At 42.6% G+C, this 20337-nt stretch overlaps 1 protein-coding gene across 2 annotated transcripts in view; it reads right to left on the bottom strand.

Moving 5' to 3' along the window:
• Positions 1–20337, bottom strand: part of LOC138268391 (sodium/potassium-transporting ATPase subunit alpha-2) — a 177443-nt gene that overhangs the window by 131139 nt on the left and 25967 nt on the right. The gene's annotated exons all lie outside the window — the stretch shown is intronic.

Below are 20337 nucleotides of genomic sequence, written 5' to 3'. Positions count from 1 at the left end.
GCAACTTTACCTAGAGAAGAATCAACAATGAAAAACTCCAACCATCCAAAAGACTCTAAGGTTCACACACCAGGACCATGCAAGACTCAGATTATCGCAGTTCAAAGACAGCGTTGGTCCTGCTTCATCCCCTACAAAGATGAAATGGTTAGTGTTCGACTCTACCTGATGGAAAAACTTCACTTCTCAGGGGGCCCAGATAAGAAGGTAGAGCACTGCTACACCAATATTCAGGAAATTTAAAAAAATGGAGGCATGACTTCCATGAATGTTTCCCCACAATATCACATGATGTCTATGGATGTGTCACCACAGCATCACTCTAATCATCAGGCTTTCTCAGACCTCCGGTACTACCCGAAAAGGAATGAATGAAACTTCATACCTCAGTGATAAGGCATCCCACCTCCCATAGCCCACTTCTGTCCTGCAAATTCCCACTACCTAAAATAAACGCTCTCAAATAACCTTGCTGAGTGTATAGTACTCCCTTGGAACCCGAATAAGTTTGTGCATAGCAGTATTGAACAGTATGTGTCTATTTAATTAACAGGGGCCATCCCCTTACAAGATAGTATTGAACAGTAGGTGTCTATTTAATTAACAGGTGCCATCCCCTTAGAAGATCTATTGGCCATCACCGCAGAGGCCATGGAGTAAACAACTTCCTTACATTCAAAAGCAATCACTGTTGTGAAGGTCTTTGGATCCCCTAGTTTACACCTATTCACATTCCAGCAGGCACAAGTCTACAGTTATTAAAAATCGAAGAGCGCAGCATTTCATTAACATACATTATGCTGCTCTTTCAATGGCAGAAAATTGCTCCCACCACTATCTGTAAAGGGTCCCACACCGAGGATGTCATCAGCAGTGCTCACACTACAAATGGTATGTTAGCAGAATACCAAAGTGCTGCACTTTTGCATAGAGAGATGAGAGTGGTGTCTTGCATAATATTTGTACTCAAAGCACATTCTCCAGTACAAACTCTAAGCACAGGCAAACGTTCACACGTAAGCTAGGTAAAACATACAATTTTACAGAAAATACATGCATTGCATAGAAATATCTTGCAATAGCTTGTCCATTGTTTGTGCTGGATTTGTTTGGCCTGGCATTGTACAAATAGCCAACTCTCTCTACTTTAGTTGGTCTGACTTTGTGTGGGATCTTGGCATTTGAGCTGTTCCTACCCTGTTAGACCCATTTTGCAAACATTATTTTGGGTATCGATCGCTGTAGGCCACTGAGAGCACGCAGAAACATGATTTACAATCTCTTATCTGATGGAGCTTTTTAAGTTGACTGAGATGCTGAGGGAGCTAACAATAACTCCATGCAACAGGGACAAGGAATCAGTGATTGAACTCAAAAGATTTTATTTCCAGTCAATAACCAATGTAATATATATGCATGTCAGGAAAATATAAAAAAAAATACAGTATCACAGCAGGCAAACAAATATTGCAATTGGTTCAGTCTCAATAGATTAAGATACAAAGCAATATGAGCCACTGAATATAGAAACTGATAATTAGAAATACGTGTTCCTTAAAGATTCTCCTGCTCTCTCTCCTAATAATGAAATGATTCTAAAATCATTTAGTCAGAGTTCTCAGTAAGGAATGAGGATAGTTTAAATGAAATATTAGGGTCATTTGAAAATGCAGCATGAAGGTGTCAGCATAGTAAAGGCTCCAGTAGAAGTCTTTCAGCAAAAGGAATAAGGATTTATAATGAAGCTTCACACTTGCAAGAGTAAGGGAAGCAGGGAGGTATTTACCCCTTGAATTTTAAGGGAATCTGCCTTAATTTCTAACAGCGTAAGAATCTGCCTTAATTTCTAACAGCGTAAACATAAAATTAAAACAAACAGAAAATTCAACTTTAATCGTATCTATTCCCTCCCTACTTGGAACCAATCGTCTCTTTAGTCGTGGTGTGCATTTCCAAAATCACCTGAATTTCTCATCTCAAAGAACTCGAACAGTTACTGCAACATTGAGCATCCCCTGTTCCTGATACGCGATAAATAGGAGACTTCAGTTGCTCATTAAGTCTTCACTTCTCTTGCCAAGATTTCTCTTCTCAGGTCTTACTATCAGCAAACTAATACATATAACAATACTCATTTTCAAAAGCTAATGAAACTTTGAAATGCACCTGCAAAAGAAGTAACACGGTAGCCAAGCAAAACACATTTCACAATTAAGGCCTTTAGTCCGGCTAACTGTAACTAAACATTTAGGGGCCGATTATGAGTACTGCGGTCTCAAGACCGCCTAAACATCTTTGGCAGTGCGAGCATTGCGTCTAATGCGTCCTCGGCGGTCCGACTACCCGATTAGGATTAGGATGGTGGTGGTCGGACCACCACAAGACCGCCTTCACTGCCAACTCCTGTGTCACCCCGGCAGCGGCAGTTGGGAGAGCTGAAGAAAATGGAGGCGAATCTGGCAGTGGCACTGCCTTCCATATTACGACTTGCCTTTCCACCGACCTTCTCATGGTGGGGACACTGCCATGCAAAGGTCGGCGGGAAGGCAGAGAACGGGCCCCAGTCAGTCCCAAGATGGAAATTGCCCATGTCGTGGGCAGTATACTGGCGCCACTGCCAGCACAATCAGTTTGCACACTGTTTGCCATGCACAACATGGTGCATAGCAACAGTGCCCTCAACTTGCTGGTGGCATGGTCAGAGCAGCCAGCATGGGCTTCGGCTCTCTCTTGGAGCCGGAGCCAATGCCGCTTGACTGACTGCGCCGCAGGAACATTGCAATGTGGCAGTTGGGAGGCTGCCCGCCTGGCGGCATCCTCTTATACACCTCCTTGGCTGTATGCAGTGCCAGATTACCAAATAGGAAAAGTAGGCACTGTCCTATGGGCCCCACTCCTTTTAGTGGCCCCACGACGACAGATCAAAATAATATTGATTTGATCTTGAAAGAAAACTACAAGCAAGCTGTCTTAAATTGTTTCTAAAAGATAAAAATAAATAAATCAACCAAAAGAAACAAAAACCTTACATTAAAGACTCCATAGAGAAAAAAACTGTATTAATGTAATTGTACCCATTAATAACATAAAGTACATAGACATCAGATTCACATAACAGTTTGTCTCTTAAAAGCTCATCTTCTGTCAACTGTCAGTTTGTAAAAACAATTTGGTGCAAACTACGTACCTGTAATGTTTAGTTTTGTGATGTAAAATAGGTTTATTTAAATTGATGGTTGGTAAAATTAAAAACCTATTAGGAGACAATTTGGGGCCCCCCAAATTTCGACTGCCTAGGGGCCTCTGCAGGGTTTAATCCAGCAATGGCGGTATGGCGGTCTGACCACCATGGTCATAATCAGGCAATTAAGGTGCATTTTGACTATATAATTATACATGCACACATATAACTTTCAAAATAAATGCAAACGTGAATAAGAGAAATATATGTTACTTCTGCAAATACAACCTAAAGTGTAAATATTAACATAAACATGAACAATAAATACATGTAAGCATTTTAAAAGGCCATTAGGGCACACGCTTATAAAACTTCAGTCTTTCAGCAATTACATTTCATTAATTAATTTACATGTTCACACACATTAGCATTGTTTAGGGCACACGAAAATATAATGTCAAATGTGCATTGCGCAATGACGACGTGTAAAGGATGGAGTCTAAATTGCGCTGCTCCACCACGCAGTGCGATTTCAGTGCTCTGCTCACATCAGCTTTCGGCGCAAACATTATTTTTCTGTGAAAGCGGATCCATTCTACTGTTTGCGCCGCTTTGTATCCCATAGCACCATCACTTTTTAGAAGTGCCGGGGGTAAAGGTCAGTCAATCTGGACCTAAATGTACACTCTATATTCACGTCGATTCAGCTCACAGTAGCTGCAGTCACTTAAAAAAAGCTGTAGAAAGAGGATGATTAACAGCAAAGTCATCTCATTGAACAGCAATGTCATCGCATTTCTTCTAAGGTCTACGGCTATCACTTTAGGACATTTAGAACATTCGACAGGCTCTAAATATGTATTACTGACAGATATGCCAAGATCTGTTGTATTTCTTTCCCCCAAACCATCCGTTTAGGGGCTTTCAGATATTGTTCTTGGTGAGAACAGGAAGCTGAAACATCCCTAAGAATGTGCTGAAAGAAAAGCTCTGCCTGCTCTGTAGGCAAAGCACATGTCCAGAAACTGTTGAATTAGTTGGGAAACTCAATGACCCCCTCCCCATCCTGCCCTTTGAGTCCACAACAAGCTGCCTTTGTTCTGCTTTGCTGTGTGATCCTGATGGATGGTGCCAGCAATGTTGGCTAGCGCTGATGCCGTTTCATGGGTTCATGCAAGGCATCCCGGTGCCACAAGCAGTTTAACCCTCTGATGGGACACCCAAAAGCTAAAATGCATTGAAAATCTTGTTGTGTTTGAAGTGAAAAAAACTGCGAATTAGTTCTACCGACAAAACACAAATGAAACACAAAGTGGTTCGATTGAAAGAAATGGCAGGGGGTACTTCTGCAGCATCATCCAAAGTACACTTGAATGAAAGATGCTGTAAACCTCACGCTACAATATAGGATAGAAAATGAAAGAGAAGTCTGGTGTTGGGCAGAGAAAAGAGAGCTCACGGACGAAGAAGAAAAATGCAGAAAGACACAGTCATGAAACAGTATTAGCCAAGGAAGATGATAATCAGTGCAAGGAGCCTGAAACCATGCTGATGACAAAACGTACTCAATTGTTGGTGATTTGGTGCAGTACTTAATTTGTAAAAATAAATAAATATCAGGCCCTGCATTAGGAACCCATTGGAGCTTGCACCACCAATTGCCTCTGCGAGTGCTGCCAATGACAGTACAAGCACAACTACTAACCATCACAATCGTACACGTGTGACAATTCAGACTACTGCAGACCCCAAAAGCTTTAGGAATGGCTTGGGCACCAGGTATACTATATATTGAATAAATAAACAAGCGATGAGCTCATTTTTAAATTAGACAGTCAGTGCCACAATATGGCAGACTGTCACATGTGCCAGAGTTAACAACGAAGGCCGGTGCCAAGCCACTGAAACTACCAGCTCAAATTAAGCACCACTGTTGTAGTGTACACATATTGTGGTTTTGATAGCGAACTGCAACAACATCAACATCGGAATATATTTGACCTGTGCACTTACCTACATATGCTGTCATAGTCAGTTAAATAGGTGTTAGACCTGTCAGCCTTAGAGTGGTCTCACCCACCCACACTTTTTGCCTCCTTACCTCCAATTCTGCTGAATTCAGTTTTGTTGGCCTTGGGACTAAGTGCACTTTAACACTGCTAAGCAGTGCTAAAGTGGTTGTGCTCTCTCCCTAAAACAAGGTTTGATTGGATTATACCTATTTGGCATATTTAATTTACTCATAAATCCCTAGTAAATTGCACTACATGTGCCCGGGGCCTCTAAATTAAATGCTACTCGAAGACCGGCAGCACAGCTTCTGCCACCTACTTAAGTAGCACTTTAATTGTTACACTGACATGTCGACTTGGCATTTAAAACACCTTGCCAAGCCTTACACTCCTCTTTTATTACATATTAGTCACCCCTAAGGTAGGCCATAGGTAGCCCATAGGGCAGGGTGCTGTGTAAATAAAAGGCAGGACGTATACTTTTAAGTTTTATATGTCATGGTATTGAAAAACTCTCAAATTTGTTTTTCTATACTGTTAGGTCTACCGCACTCTTTTGAAAACATTGGGGATTCCTTATTACATTTAATAAGCTGTAATTTCTACTTGGGAAGGGGTAAATCTGTCATGTTTAGTATCAATGATATTGTTATGACACATTCTCCTGAATAGTATGGTCAGATTTATGGTTACAGTTTTGAAAATGCCACTTTTAGAAAGTTGGTATTTTCCAGCTCTAAGCCTTATGTGCCCGTAGCATATCCCGTAGCCTATCTCCAATGAATGTCTGGGGTGGCTGACAGCTGGGCCCTCTAGACAGCCACACACAAAGGGAGTTTAGGTGTGACTGATGGGCCATCATCATCCAGAGGGGCCATCCTGGGCTGGATGGGAGGGATGAACTGGGCACAGGCTCACACATACACCTGAGTAGGCTGTGTCCTGTCCCCACACAAAGGACTGCTTAACCCCCGTAGTGCGTCTGGCACATGGGCAGGACATGGGGAACCTCTGTACACTTAAAAACTCTTCTTTGAAGTCCCCTCCCCTACTTCAGAAGCACCATTGGGTATAAGAACTGGACATCTAACCCTACCACTTTAGTGCACTTCTGGACCTGTGGATGCTCTTCCAGGAAGGAGGACTGTTGTGCTGCTACAAGGACTGCCACTCTGCTGGACCGCTGCTATCAAATAACTGCTTTTTTGCTGAGCTGACCAGCTGCCCTCCTGGGAAAGAAGGAGTGGACCCACATCACTTGAACCCAACACCAATAGTGACTCCAAGGGCAGCTGACTGGTCTCCTTTCTTTTTGAAGTCTCAGGGATACGAAAGACTTCCAACTTTCCTGCTACAGCACCTGGACTCTGCCATCTGCAAGTCGTTCCATTCCAAGTGGTGCCAATCAAGTCCTGGGTGCTTGGAAGTGGGTCTAAAGTGCTGCTTCAACCAGAATCCCTGCATTGATGCTATTTTGCCACTTGGAACCAGTGCATCTCCATTGACGCAGACGCATTGCCACTGCTGCAAGAATCAAATGCAGCGCATTGCTAACTGCTCGGCGCATCGCCTCCCCTTCTAAAGCATCTCCCACTGTGCACGGCTTGGAGCTGATGCATGGTCTCCATCCCAAGGATCGACGACAATGAATCACCTCCTCGCATCTTCCTCAAAGCAAACAAGATACTTTTTGAACGGGCCAAGGCTGGTCCCTTTATCTGACCCCTACTCCATTGTGGTTGGCCTGAACTTTCAGATTTGACCTGGTCTAGCACGACCATGTAGCTCTTGTTGGCTTTTTATGCTTTCAAGCATTACAATTTAGTTTATTCTTTAAAAATTCATATCCCAAGTTCTATGTATTGGATTGTTGTTGTTTTGGTCTCGTTTTGTTCATTAAGTTAAACTCTATTTTTCTAACTCTGTATCTTTTTGTGTGGTGCTTTCACTGTTTTACTGTTTGAAGTGTAAATACTTAACACATTGCCCCCTAAGTTAAGCCTGACTGTTCACGGCCAAGCTACAAGAGGGCAAGCCAAGGCTAATGTAGGGTGTGTTGGTGACTTACCTTGACTAGGGTTGTGGTTCCTGCTTGGACAAGGTGAATACCCAAGATGACCAGAAACCCAATTTCTAACAAAAGGTAAATTATTGATTTACTATTTATACATTCATATCTACATATTTTGATGAATTTTAAAAAAAATCTGGATTTCTGGTGTCCCTCATTTAATTGTGCTTCTTCATACAAACACTTTCCATGCCTTTTGCTTCCATCATTCATTGTATAGGTTAAGAGAGATACCTCTATGGAAAAATAAAGGGGTGGTTTTTAGCGTGGTGCTTGAGGTATGTACTGATTTAAAATATGGTAGCAGAACATAGCAACAAAAAAGGACTAAATGCAGCCTCCTTTTGAGGGCGATCCTACTACTCAATTTATGAGCTGCTTGTTGCGAGGCATATTGTAGCTTGCCATATACTAAGAGTGGAATGGGGGTTGCACATTGCTAAGCATTAGTTGGCTTTCGTTGTCACTCTCATTTGCCTGCTTCTTATTAATGTCGAGGCTTGTCAATCTTGTAATTTTCCTTCCAACGAAGCATTACCTCTTTGTCATGTGTTTTTTTTTCTGGTGTCTGTGCAGAGAATCAGGGAACTACTTTTTTTCTTTTAGTTAAGCACTCACAGAGTGTATGTGTTTTTGAGTCATCTCCCTCATGTACTTATCACTCCTCTCATCCTGCTGCATGTACCCATGAGCATCACACATCCCTTTCCCTGTTGACTCGCTTGTGTGCTTCTCCGTGTTGCATCTTACACCTGTGCTACCCCTTTATGCTTCTGTGTCTCCCCCCTCCCCTTGTTGCTTCCTTGACCACTCCGCCCTCCCGTGCTGCTTCCATGATCCCTGCCAACCCCAGCATTGCTTCAGACCACCCAAGCTTCTTTGCCTCATTGCGTCCGCACCCTCTGGCCACTTCAAAAGAAAATTTAAACATTTTTGCATGTTTTTTTTGTGTATCAATCCTACTTGGATCCGTAAATAAAAACAAAAAAATCAGCTTTGTCATTTTATAGGCCGCCACAAGCATGATGCAACGTAAAAGATTTTGGGGGTTATTACAACTTTGGAGGAGGTGTTAATCCGTCCCAAATGTGACGGATATACCACCAGCCGTATTACGAGTTCCATAGGATATAATGGACTCGTAATACGGCTGGTGGTATATCCGTCACTTTACCGTCACTTTTGGGACGGATTAACACCTCCTCCAAAGTTGTAATAACCCTCTTTATTTTGGTTGTTTTACTTTCGCCATGCCGCACAAACATCAGTTTTCGAAATGGCCCTTTTTGCAGGGTTATCCCCAAACTTTTTGCCGCCTTCCTCCTATTTTTTTAGGTCTATTTTTGCTGGTTTATTGTCTCTGCACACTTTACCACTGCTAATCAGTGCTAACGTGCAAGTGCTCCCTATAGAAATTGTACTGTTGATTGGTTTAGTAGCCCTGTAAACATGATTCAGACCTGCCATTGCAGTGTCTGTGTGTGCAGTTTTAAACTGCCAATTCGACTTGGCAAGTGTACCCACTTGCCAGGCCTCAACCTTCCCTTTCACTACATGTAAGGCACCCCTACGTTAGGCCCTAGGTAGCCCCATGGGCAGGGTGCAGTGTATGTTTAAGGTAGGACATATACTAGTGTGTTTTATACGTCGGTTTTCATTGTGCAAGGCCTATCTCTCTCATAGGTTAACATGGGGACTGCCTTTAAATATCCTTAAAGCGTAGATTCTCTTTGAGAGCAGATACAAATGTGGAGTTTAGGGTCTCTGAGCTCACAATTTAAAAATACATCTTTTTAGTGAAGTTGGTTTTTAGATTGTTAGTTTGAAAATGCCACTTTTAGAAAGTAGGCATTTTCTTGCTTAATCCATTCTGTGACTCTGCCTGTTTGTGGATTCCCCGTCTGGGTCAGTTTGACAGTTGGGCCACACCTCTCCTCTAGACAGTGACACAAAGGCTGGGGTGTAGCCTGCATATCTTGATTAGCCATCTGTGCTGGAGGGGAGGGGAGGAGTGGTCACTCACACCTGAAAGGACTGTGCCTGCCCTCACACAATGCCGTCTCCGACCCCCTGGTGAGTGTCTGGGGCCTGGCCTGGACAAGGAAGGATCTTGCAAACACTTGAGACTTTGCTTTGAAGTTTGCCAACTTCAAATGCAGAACTGGGTATAAGAAGAAGACCCAAAACCTGAGACCTTTAGAATCTTTCTTAAACCAAGAGGAACCTTTGCCCAGGAGAATAGCAGAAGAACTGAAGGAGGAGTACCGTCCCTTTGCTGTGCTGCTTTGCTGGACTGGCCTGCAGTTGCTGCTTCTGCCTGAAAAGAGTGCAAAGGGTGAACTTTGCTGTGTGTCCTGCTTGAGAAAATTCTCCAAGGGCTTGGAGTAGAGCTTGCCTCCTGTTGGAAGTCTCAGGGACACCAAAGACTTCAGTTTCCTTGACCTGCAGCACTGGGAACTGTGTTTTGTGCTGCTCAAGAGGAGAAACTACTGCGCCACCGCCAACGACACCGCTGGCCTGCACCGTGACCTGCCGACGCCGCACAGTCGCATCGCCCCGCTTCGCACCGCGACCCTGGTCTCACCGACGCCATTATCGGATGACTTCACTGAGCCGCTGCTTGCACCACGACCTGTGGGCCACGCACTCTGGTATTGCGTGCTCACACCGCAGCCTGGGCATCCCGGATGATGCCGCTCCTGCTGACACCGGCACCGCTGCCTGCACCGTTGTCTGTGGACACCGCTTGTGAGGTACACGAAGCACCGTTCCGTCCCGCACCGCAGCCCCCGTTCACAGCCGCCAGCACCATCGACTCCTGTGTCGTCACCAGGCATCCTGCCTGCACCGTGGCCTGTGGACACCGCTCGTGAGGGTCACGAAGCACCGTCCCGTCCCGCACCGCTGGCTTGGACCTATCGACGACAGCGCTTCAGCAATGACGATGACGCTGCCTGCACCGTGACCTGTGGACACCGCACGTCGCACTACCCCGCTTCACACCACAACCCTGATCTCTCCGACGCCACTGGATGCCGTCATGGAGCCGCTGCCTGCACCGTGACCTGTGGGCACCGCACATTGCATCGTCCCTCTTCGCATCGTAGCCGCGACACCTTTGACGCCAGCGCACCTGACTTCATCAGCCTGGAGTTCGATCTGCAATGCGTGTGACCTCGAGGGCCAAACGACTCCTGCACCGACTCGGAGCCGACATTGCAACGTCAGTGACACCGCTCTTCCGAGCTCACCACGAGGATCACGACGCCCTGCAAATCCAAGGTACTGTTTGCGGATCTTCCCGATACCGAAGCTGGCCGGCAACGCCACGCCCGGCCTGAACTGTTGGTTTTGTTGATCACGACTCCGTGAAAGCCCCAGGTGGAGCTATTGACTTCAAGGATCTGTAGTTTTGAGTAAATCTTGCAGAATTCACATTTTTGTACTGTATGTTGGATTTTATCGTATTTGGTCTTGTTTTATATAGATAAATATTGGCTATTTTTCTAAAACTGGTGTGGTGTCCTTTTGTAGTGTTTTCACTTATTACTGTGTGTTATGTGCAAATGCTTTACACATTGCTTCTGAGATATGCCTGACTGCTCGTGCCAAGCTACCAAGGGGATGAGCAGGGCTTATCTGAGCAGGTATCTCCCTTATCCTCACTAGAGTGAGGGTCCCCACTTAGACAGGGTGCAAACCGACTGCCAACTAGAGACCCCATTTCTAACAATCAGGAATACTGTTCTGCGTGGCTAACAACCATTGGCAAAGCCAACAGGCAACATTTATTGGCTTTGCCAATGCTTTTTCTTTTATTTGATTAAAAGCAGCCAAAGGAGAAGTTGTGCATGCCACTAAAGCACCTATGTAACAGTAATACACTTGTGATCTCTGGGATATGAGTCACAATATTGAGTGACAAAATATCATCCTGGCGTAATTTTGTATCCAGAATATCCACTGCTATAATATCATAAGTGTAGAGGTATACAAGTAAAGACAGACATATTACCATTAATTTCACATCTAAGTGCTGTAATGAAATATTTACCAGCAGGGTACATAGATGAATGCTTCCGCACATCACATCCACTTTTCACTGCTATCCTTCAACTAGTGAGAGGGCTAGATCCAGTGCTTAACTTGAGCCTGTGAATCTAGGTGGGGCCCAACAGCACTCATTTTGGGGGACCAGAACTTACTTTTCCTCATCAGTTTTTGACCCAGAGCAAGACAAAGAAAAACACAAAAGAAGGAAAGGAGAAAGAGAAAAACAGTGATGAAGGGGGGAAAGCAGGGGTGGAAAAGGTTCTGCAAAATTGAGATAGAGACAGGGAGTGTATGGTGTTAGGTGAGAGAGGCATGAGGTGGAATTAAGACTACACAGCCTTAGTATATGGAAATTTCAACATTCGTCAGCATTGGCTGCAGGCTTCCGAGAACAACTTTGGGTACTGACACTTATTGTCATACACATTAAGCATTGGCTGGATACAACAAATCACAGATACATTAAACAAGGCATTTTCGAAAAGATGCTTGCCTTAGTAGTTCTGCAGTAAATTGCAAAAGCCCAAGAGGTAGAGGCTGAGACCCAAACAGAAGCAAAGAAAGTACCTACTGCCCCTGTCTCCTCTGAGCACCATTACAAGACAAGGATTTGGAGTCAATTGAAAATAATAGGGAAAAAAATCAACAAGTCCAACCAATCTTCCAGAAAGATTAAAAGCAAGTGGTTCAATGTTATACCCCTTTGTGTGGGAAACGTCAACATGAGCTGGGCAGATAACATGATTCCTCCCCAAACAGGCTAGTATGCAATCTTGCGTCACTTAATGCACGTGTGTTAGAAAATGTTTTAGAGTGTCAAAAATAAGTTGCATGTTTATTATAACACATTGAGTACAACCCTGTACCTGCTTTAGGCACGAAAGCGATAGGAACAGCAAACCAATGTCGGCATATTTTTTTAATGATTTTTAACAGAATTGCACAAGATTATCAAAAACTCCAGTGCCATGGTTTTCTACAGAATTAAAATATTTTTTTTGAGTCAAATTCCTCCAATTTCCCATTCTAGGTTGCTGGAGGGAAGGCGATCCAGAGCATAATTTGTTGGGCTTGGAATCCAGTGGCATGGGTCCTAAAATTAGATCAACATCTGATAAGAAATCAAGAGTCTATGAAAATAATATTACCACAATCTCCCTCAAATTGTAAATATGTGTAGTTTAATGTACATGTAGTATATGCTTCGTAAAATGTGAATGTGGCATTTCAAAAAATCTACTCTCTAGTATACTGCCTCTGTAGCATACACCCTTCCCATCACAACCTTGTTTGAGCTACATCTTACAGACCCTGTTCAGTGCTATGTAAAGTACATCATGTTTGAGATACTCTGCAGAAATTAAAGCCCTCATTACGAGGCTGAGGGTCCTCAGACCGCCAGTCTTGCTGACGGACCGCCGCCAGAGCAACAGTCTGACCATGACATTATGCCCGTGGCAAATGCACCACGGTCTGACCGCCAACACTGCCACGTTTCTGCCGGGGTAGGGTGTCCCAAGAGGACCCTTCTCTTTTGTGAATGTGTTACCACCCATAATCATGAGTATTTAACTTTTCCATGTTTTGCTCCAGGATTGTGGTTGCTAAACACTGATGCACCCCTTAACGAATCGCTGTTTGGAAGGAGTGTCTCAAACATGTCCCTTCCAAACAGGCAATTTGTTATGGGTTGGTAAACCCATTTTGTGATTCCGTAGCCTGTAGACTAATCATAAAATGAGTTATGTATATACCATATAGCCATTTCAAGGTCGCAAATCCAGTGATTTTGTAATTGAAGGCTTACAACTGCAAAATTGCTTTGTACGTCAGGGTCCTAATTTTGTAATTGTTGATCTCAACATTTGTTCATGTTTGTTCAGTGTGGATAGTCCTCTGCAGGGCACCAATTCAGTTCTCACTGACGATAGTTTCCTTAGGCTTGCCATTAGAAATGTACATTTCTAGTTTATGCTTAGAATTATGGATGCCTGTTTCTGAATTTATTGAAAACAACCGGTGATGGTTATTGTTATTGCCACCAGTGTTTTGTTGTAGAAGCTAAACTTGGTACCCAGGCCGTGACAGTGATGAGAAGGAATGGATGTACAATGTAAATTGATCTCAATAAAACAGTTTCCTGCTTTGAGGCTGTCACTGAAGCATGCCTCGAGTGTTCATAAGAGGCTCACAGATGCTTTGTTGGATCTTTGATTTTTTTATTGGAACCAAACGTCTGAACATAAAGCTGTTGTGACATCTTGGGTTTGCATGAAAAAGTCAGGATTGGCAATCTCCATCTCTACAGTAAAAATAATACTTAGGTATCTCACCTAGAATGCTACCTCCAGTTTAGATACCATTCAAGGCCATTACAGGTAGGCCAGTGTCTCTGGTCTCTCCCAAATGTAGGTAGACTGGGAGTCTGTGCCGGCTAGTTGCTGTGCTGGAAAGACTCTTCTGCCCAAGAAGGCCGGTCAAGCATGCATGCACAGTGAACGGGAGTGCTGAGCACTCCCCCTCATTGCTCGTCACACCCTTGGTCCGCCCCTTTTCCCCAAAAACTATAATAAACATGGTTTATTATAATTTGGGGGGAAAAGGTTAGAGCTGCCGCTGCTGGTGGGGCGTAACAGTCCTCCGCCCTTATGGAGAAACTACTATATGAACAGGGAAAGAGACTGTGGACAGGAGCACAACCGTCCCAGGCTGTCAACCACCCACGAGCCACATGGGACCAGACAATGATATCCCCAGAATTCTTTGACTCACTGATCCCACCTCATCCAGCCCTCCTTCTGACATCATGTTCTGAACAAGTAGAAAATGTCAGCAGCTTTGACGCTGGGAACAGGGGAAAAGCTTTTATTTCTGCACCGAACTTCGGCAAACTCAAAATGAATACATTAGTGAAAGCTTTTCAGCATTCAGTCCCATTTCGCCCGGACATGACTTTATCACTACAAAGAGAGAGCTCCACCGGTTCCAAGGAGGATGGCTCTATGAGCGGCCCTATCGGAAGGTGGGGACGGTCTGCAGGGATGATGGAAATTGAAATCCTTGGTGTATTTCTGGAATGTAACACGGACAATGGGGATTCGTTTTCGTCACTGTCATGGAAAGTTGTTCAATGAATCACATGCAGCTGCATGGGACAAATTAATAAGTCGACAGATAAAGCAGTGACAGCGCAGGATAGAGTCAAGTGGCCAAATGGATGCTAGATGTCTAACGATTGAAAAAAATATGGAAGTAATGTTCAAAAGAGCAGGAGGAAGACACCAGATGCAAACAGGCAGGCCACAATCTTTTTTGAATTGGTACCTTGCCAAAGGTACTAAATCACACTGGAATGGGTCCAGTCTGCAGTGTTCCCAAGCTAAATAAGGACACTCTGTAAACTGGCACTGCCTGCTGGTCCTAGCAGTGTTGTTTTTCTTGTTAAATTTAGTGCCTGATTTGGAGGTTGGCAGATGAGCTACTCTGTCACAAACGTGACACATGTTCCGTCTGCTTTTACTACAGCTTTATATCGTACTGCATTTGAAATAAGGCGGACCAATAAGAGCAAAGTTTGTAGAGGAGTTACCCATCTGCAAAACTCTAAATCAGGTCTTTAGTCTAAAGGAAGATAAATTATTTGCAATAATATCTCTAAGATAGGAAAAAGGTTGGTAACCAGTGGCATGCTGGGAAAGCACAATCTACGGGCTACATTTCAAGTCTCCCTAAGAAGAGGCAGGTTGGTATTGCCGCAGAAGTTAAACCACCATTACGTATGTAAGAACACTATGCTAAGGGAGTGTGAAGGACTACATTAAGGGCTTTGATGCTTACGTGAGTCAACACAACATAAAAATCAAACTCAAAATCAACTTATCAATATAAGAAACAATTATACTGGGTTGACTAGGGTTCATTCTAGAGCCAAAATTGATTGCTGATTACTGTAGAAAAGTATGGATTTACTTCTACATACCTTCCCAGGCCATCGGTGGAAGCATAGTTTGCATAAGAAATAGGGTGTGCTTTTTTTAAAGCAAAACATGTTTTTGCTTCTAGACACTTTTTTATTTTAGATTGATAGGGGCCTGGCTGGTCCAATAACAAAGTTGAGGATATATTTGGAACAGCAGGTTTTAACCCTTATAAACTACTTTGGAGTGGACATTGCTGAACCGTCCATAATTCCTTTGAAGTTATCAGTGTTGACCACTCATAGAGGACTCTGGGATGTTCACTGTTGAACACTCCTAGAGGACTTTGCTTTGGACAGTGTGGAACATTTCTAGAGGTCTTTGGAGAGGACAATGCTGAACCAACCTGTCATTTGGTGGGCACAGAGTTGAACTCTCAGAGTACTTTAGAGCAGATAGCATTTAACCCACATAAAATACTATGAAGGGACAGAGTTGAACCCTCTAATAGGATTCTGCCTTCATAACTCATTCATTCTAAACTCCTGAATCTAGAAATCCTGATGGGTTTTGAGCAATATCCTTGAGCTTTAGGCATTTTGTCCAGCGGAATCTCTTACAGATGTCCACAAAATACTTCACCAAATGTAGTCTCCCTGCTGGGCTGCTGGCGAATACCAGAAAAGATACTCCAACCACACCTTTTTACCTCATATTCAGCATCTATTCAGGAGAGCCTTATCTGTCATATTAGTACATTAGGGCTGAGTCACAAGGATTATGCACAGGAAATGTGGACCTGTTATTAATCACAAAATGCACCTGTGGTCTGCTCACACACATTTGCACCAAGCATAAATTGTGCATACCATAAATGTCCACAGAAAGGTATGCAAATTATACAGAAATTAGATGTTTGTCCATTGGTGATGACAGAAACTACATGAACTTGTTTTAAGTCCTGAGAACAATTTACAGTTGCAACTGAGAATTTTTTAATATTGCATGTGCACGTCTTACTTTTAATAGGTTTAAGTCTATTTGTAAAAAGGAAAAAAGCTTTATGGATGATCCCCTTTACACACAGCACTGTTGTATCAGAGTCTGTTACCCACCTTGACCTCTAAAGACTCAAATAGTGAACCCAGAATTTTCAAACATGTTTAATCCCATTTAGTGGTTGTTCAACAACAGAATGACTAAACCTGTAACATTCAAAGGTTTTGATGCTTTTTATTGTGTTGGTTAAATCTTTACATTGTCATTGCATGGCACAGGTACTTTACATTTTTTTGGTAAATTTTAAGAAGGCTTTGGTGACTCTACTTGGGACCTTTAGTGGAGTCTTGGGTGCAGAAGGAGATTGACGCAAGGCTTATGATGAAATTGAAAACTTAGGACCTGATTTAGAGTTTGGCAGATGGGTTTACTCGGTCACAAACATGATGGCTATCCCATCCGCCAAATTACGATTCCATTATATCCTTTGGAAATCGTAACATGGCGGACGGGATATCCGTCACATTTGTGATGGAGTAACCCATCCACAAAACTCTAAATCAGGCCCTTTTTTTGGGCATAGATTGGCCATGAAGTAACTTTAGAAAAATCCTGTTTCTGTATAATTATGTTTGAGAGTGCACATACAGACTGGGCACACGCACTGGGGTATTTCCAAACTGGCTTAAGGTCTATAATAGTCGCTCTCTTCTTCTTCCAACATACCAAGAGCTGGAGCTCGATGCTGCAGCAGCCAGGTTTACACAACGGATCTATAATTCGCTCGGCATCTTTGCCACTGAAGGATCTCTATTACTGACCCCATACAACAACAGCACGAATTGATGCCTCAATGGGTACATTTACCATGAGATTTGAACCAATCTGGAATTGATCGTCTTAGTCAAACTCTTGTATGTAAAACTCTAGATTAAATGTTGAGTGCTTTGTAATATGCCTACTTGCAGATCACATATATTTCCTCAGGGTATCTTGACACAATGTTAGTGTAAAGTTGGATTAGACTTTTGTAAGACTATAAGGTATCCAGTATTTTCTGAATGGTGGGTGATTTTCATGAATCAAGTGATATAGAATGACTCACACAGTACACCAACGCATGCAACTGTAGGTCTTGTATTCTTAGGAGCATGAGAGAGCTCTACGGAGAGCCAAAGGAGGAAGTAAGGAGAGGGTGTTTTATTATGTGAGACAGCAACAAAAAAATACACTAAGTGAAAGAGTGGGAATGGAGATCAACAGGAACGGGAGATGAATTGATAAGGACCAAACTGTGGCATACGCTGGCACTTCTTACACTTATCATACATTGGGACATTTCCTATTCTTCTGAACTATGCTTTATTCTTTCTTATGGTGGGATGTGTTCATTCTGACACAACATTGATGCAGAATTATTTTTTTATTAATTGAAACATGATTCGATATGTGAATTGCAATTAACCAACAAATTAAAGTTACTTTCAGTGCACAGAGGTTCTGCTGTTCCCCATTTACTCAAAATTTCATTGTTTGATTTAATTTACATCTTGCAAATGAAACTGTAAGATATCTATACGCTTATTATCTTGTTACCCTTTTTAAAATATTCATAAATTACTGGACAGATTACCACAAAACCAAACATGTGTTTGGATTAGAACCACATGATGTGTTTTAGTCCACGTTTAGTTCTTCTTTCATGCATCACAAATTAGGTTCTCCTGGACAAGCTAGAACCATTTTGAATTTCTCTTCATGGAGTAGCCAGGGTGCTGTACAGATAAAACTCCAAAAGATGTTTCAACTATGTCTGTTTAAAATATGCAATATCCATTCTAGCCAGATTCTGATCACAAAAGATTGACCAAAATAAGTCTTTGAAGCTCTGCTGAATATCTGCCAGAAATAAACTGACACTACACTGGGTGTCTAGATTGAGTGTGGATCAATACGCATCCTGTGGTCATCCATAGGCTACTGCTTTTCAGTCTAGTAACAACTGTCAGGGTTTGCAATGCTTTCCTGAGACTCTTGACCAGTTTGTGCCTGTATTTTGTGAAAGCCCAGGATACATTTTACCAGTGTTGCCTCCAGGTTTAGCAAAATTCTCTTTGAGTCACTGGGCCACATAAATTAGTACGTTGAAAAATCTCTGTTTCCAACACAGTGTGGCGACTGCCCATGTACAGGTTTGTGAAAGTGGCTGCTGAGAACTTGGACGGGCACAGTTAGAGTCATTTGGAGGAAGATTTGCTGCTGTAATCTTACCGAAAGGAAGGAAAAGCTGTACAGATAATGCAGGAAGGAGAGATGATCTTGACCAGGAGGTCAATGACCAAGCTCCAGCTAACTGAAGCGTTCATGAAGATCATTTTGAGGAACTCTTTGAGATTCATTTGAGAAGCCAATGGGATTTAGATTTCGGCTGATGGGATATCTGTCATTGTTGTGGCAGAGTAACCTGTCCGTCGAGTTCTAAATCAGACCCTTCGAATTTATTGCATGGACTACCATGGGACGCATCTGAGAGACACCGTCAGCATTGGATGGGGAATAACCAGCCTTATCAGAAAGAAATGGGGGGACCCGGGGATATCTCTTAGGACGACGCTAGCGCACCAACGTCAGGTGACTGTGTTTATTGTTTAGTGTGTTGCCTCTATGATTTGTGTGCTTGCAGTAAAATACTACTTTTTTCCTGAAAGCAAGTATTTCACTAGACAATCACAATTGTGATTACTGTTAACGCTTTAGACCTGTGTCTGTGTATGCCTGATGCCTACCTACCCCTCGAAGAGCCCTAGTCTGCTTGAACTATGCTGGCTGAGAGTCATGTGCTGAAAAAGGTAGTATTTGGCCTAGTTACTCAGGACCTATAGTAGACCAAGCCCTGTGACATAAGGAGTTTAAAGTTGCATCCCCCCATGGTTGGGCCCAGTAAACCCAGCTTGCCCTGTGGCTGCTAAAAGAGGATCTGACACATGCTGTCTGTATGTCCTGCAAAAGTGTATCTGCAGAAGCAAATGAGCTATATCATTGTGGTACCATTCACCTGGAGGAACAAAGTATTAGGACCTGGTCTTATGAGGTCAGATCGTGTGGTTAAAAGACTGTAGTATATTAATTTATTTACCTTTTCTCGAAAAAGACTACAAACGTTGTAGTCCTAAATTGAAAAAACAAACTTTTTGTATGTTTAGCTGATTGGGTAGAAATTAATGAATGTTCTTGTTTCTAATAAGTCCCAAACCCACTTTTACAGCAACACAATGTTATACAAAGTCTTCCAATATGTTCTCAAGTTAGCATGGTTCAGGATTGTTGTGGATTGAGTACTAATTACATATGCTCCAATGGGTCATGCAGCAAGGCAGACATATCTTTCACTACTTGCTGGTTGTTTAAACAAAATGGAACAAAAATAATAATATTTTCTCCAGTTCCCATCATAAAATGCTTTTTTGCATCACGGTGAAAGTGCACAAAATTAATTGTGAAACCATTATTTAAAATATATAACACTTTTGTATTCTTATAAATCATTGCAAATGTGTCACACAGTTCTCAACAATACCGAATCTGTAAACACAATTGTATTTAAACATAGAGAGAACTAATTTTACACTGTTTGGTTCTTAAATATGAAAATTGGAAGCAATGATTTTGCTATAATATTTATTTTTATTTGCACTACTTTTTATAAATAAAAAACAACAAAAACAATGTGCAACTAGTTTGTTTCGTGTTTTGATCACGTGCAAAACTAAGGATTAAACCAAATAACGTTTGTTCCATTTACTACTGCTTAATCAGCATAAATAGTGCAAACGAATTTGGCCTGTAGTTTTACCATAGAGCAAAGCAAACATGGCTTTGTGTCTCATTTTAGGGTCTGTGTCTCTCCCTATCTTTGGGCATAACTTTAGCTGCCGAAGGTTGCCAGGAAAACACGAATCCCACGTCTTGCACACCGGCCACAAACGCCTGACCGATGGGAGCAACTGAAGGCAGAGAAAAGTTCCAAAGAGCTCAGGGAACATAATGTTTATCTGCCTCCTGCATAGTTCACTAGATGTTGAAATAACACAAGTACATGACACG

Source organism: Pleurodeles waltl, chromosome 12, assembly GCF_031143425.1.
Source record: "Pleurodeles waltl isolate 20211129_DDA chromosome 12, aPleWal1.hap1.20221129, whole genome shotgun sequence".
Taxonomy (NCBI): Eukaryota; Metazoa; Chordata; class Amphibia; order Caudata; family Salamandridae; genus Pleurodeles; species Pleurodeles waltl.
The sequence above is the reverse complement of the archived record's forward strand: the minus strand, read 5'-3'. Positions and strand labels throughout refer to the sequence as shown.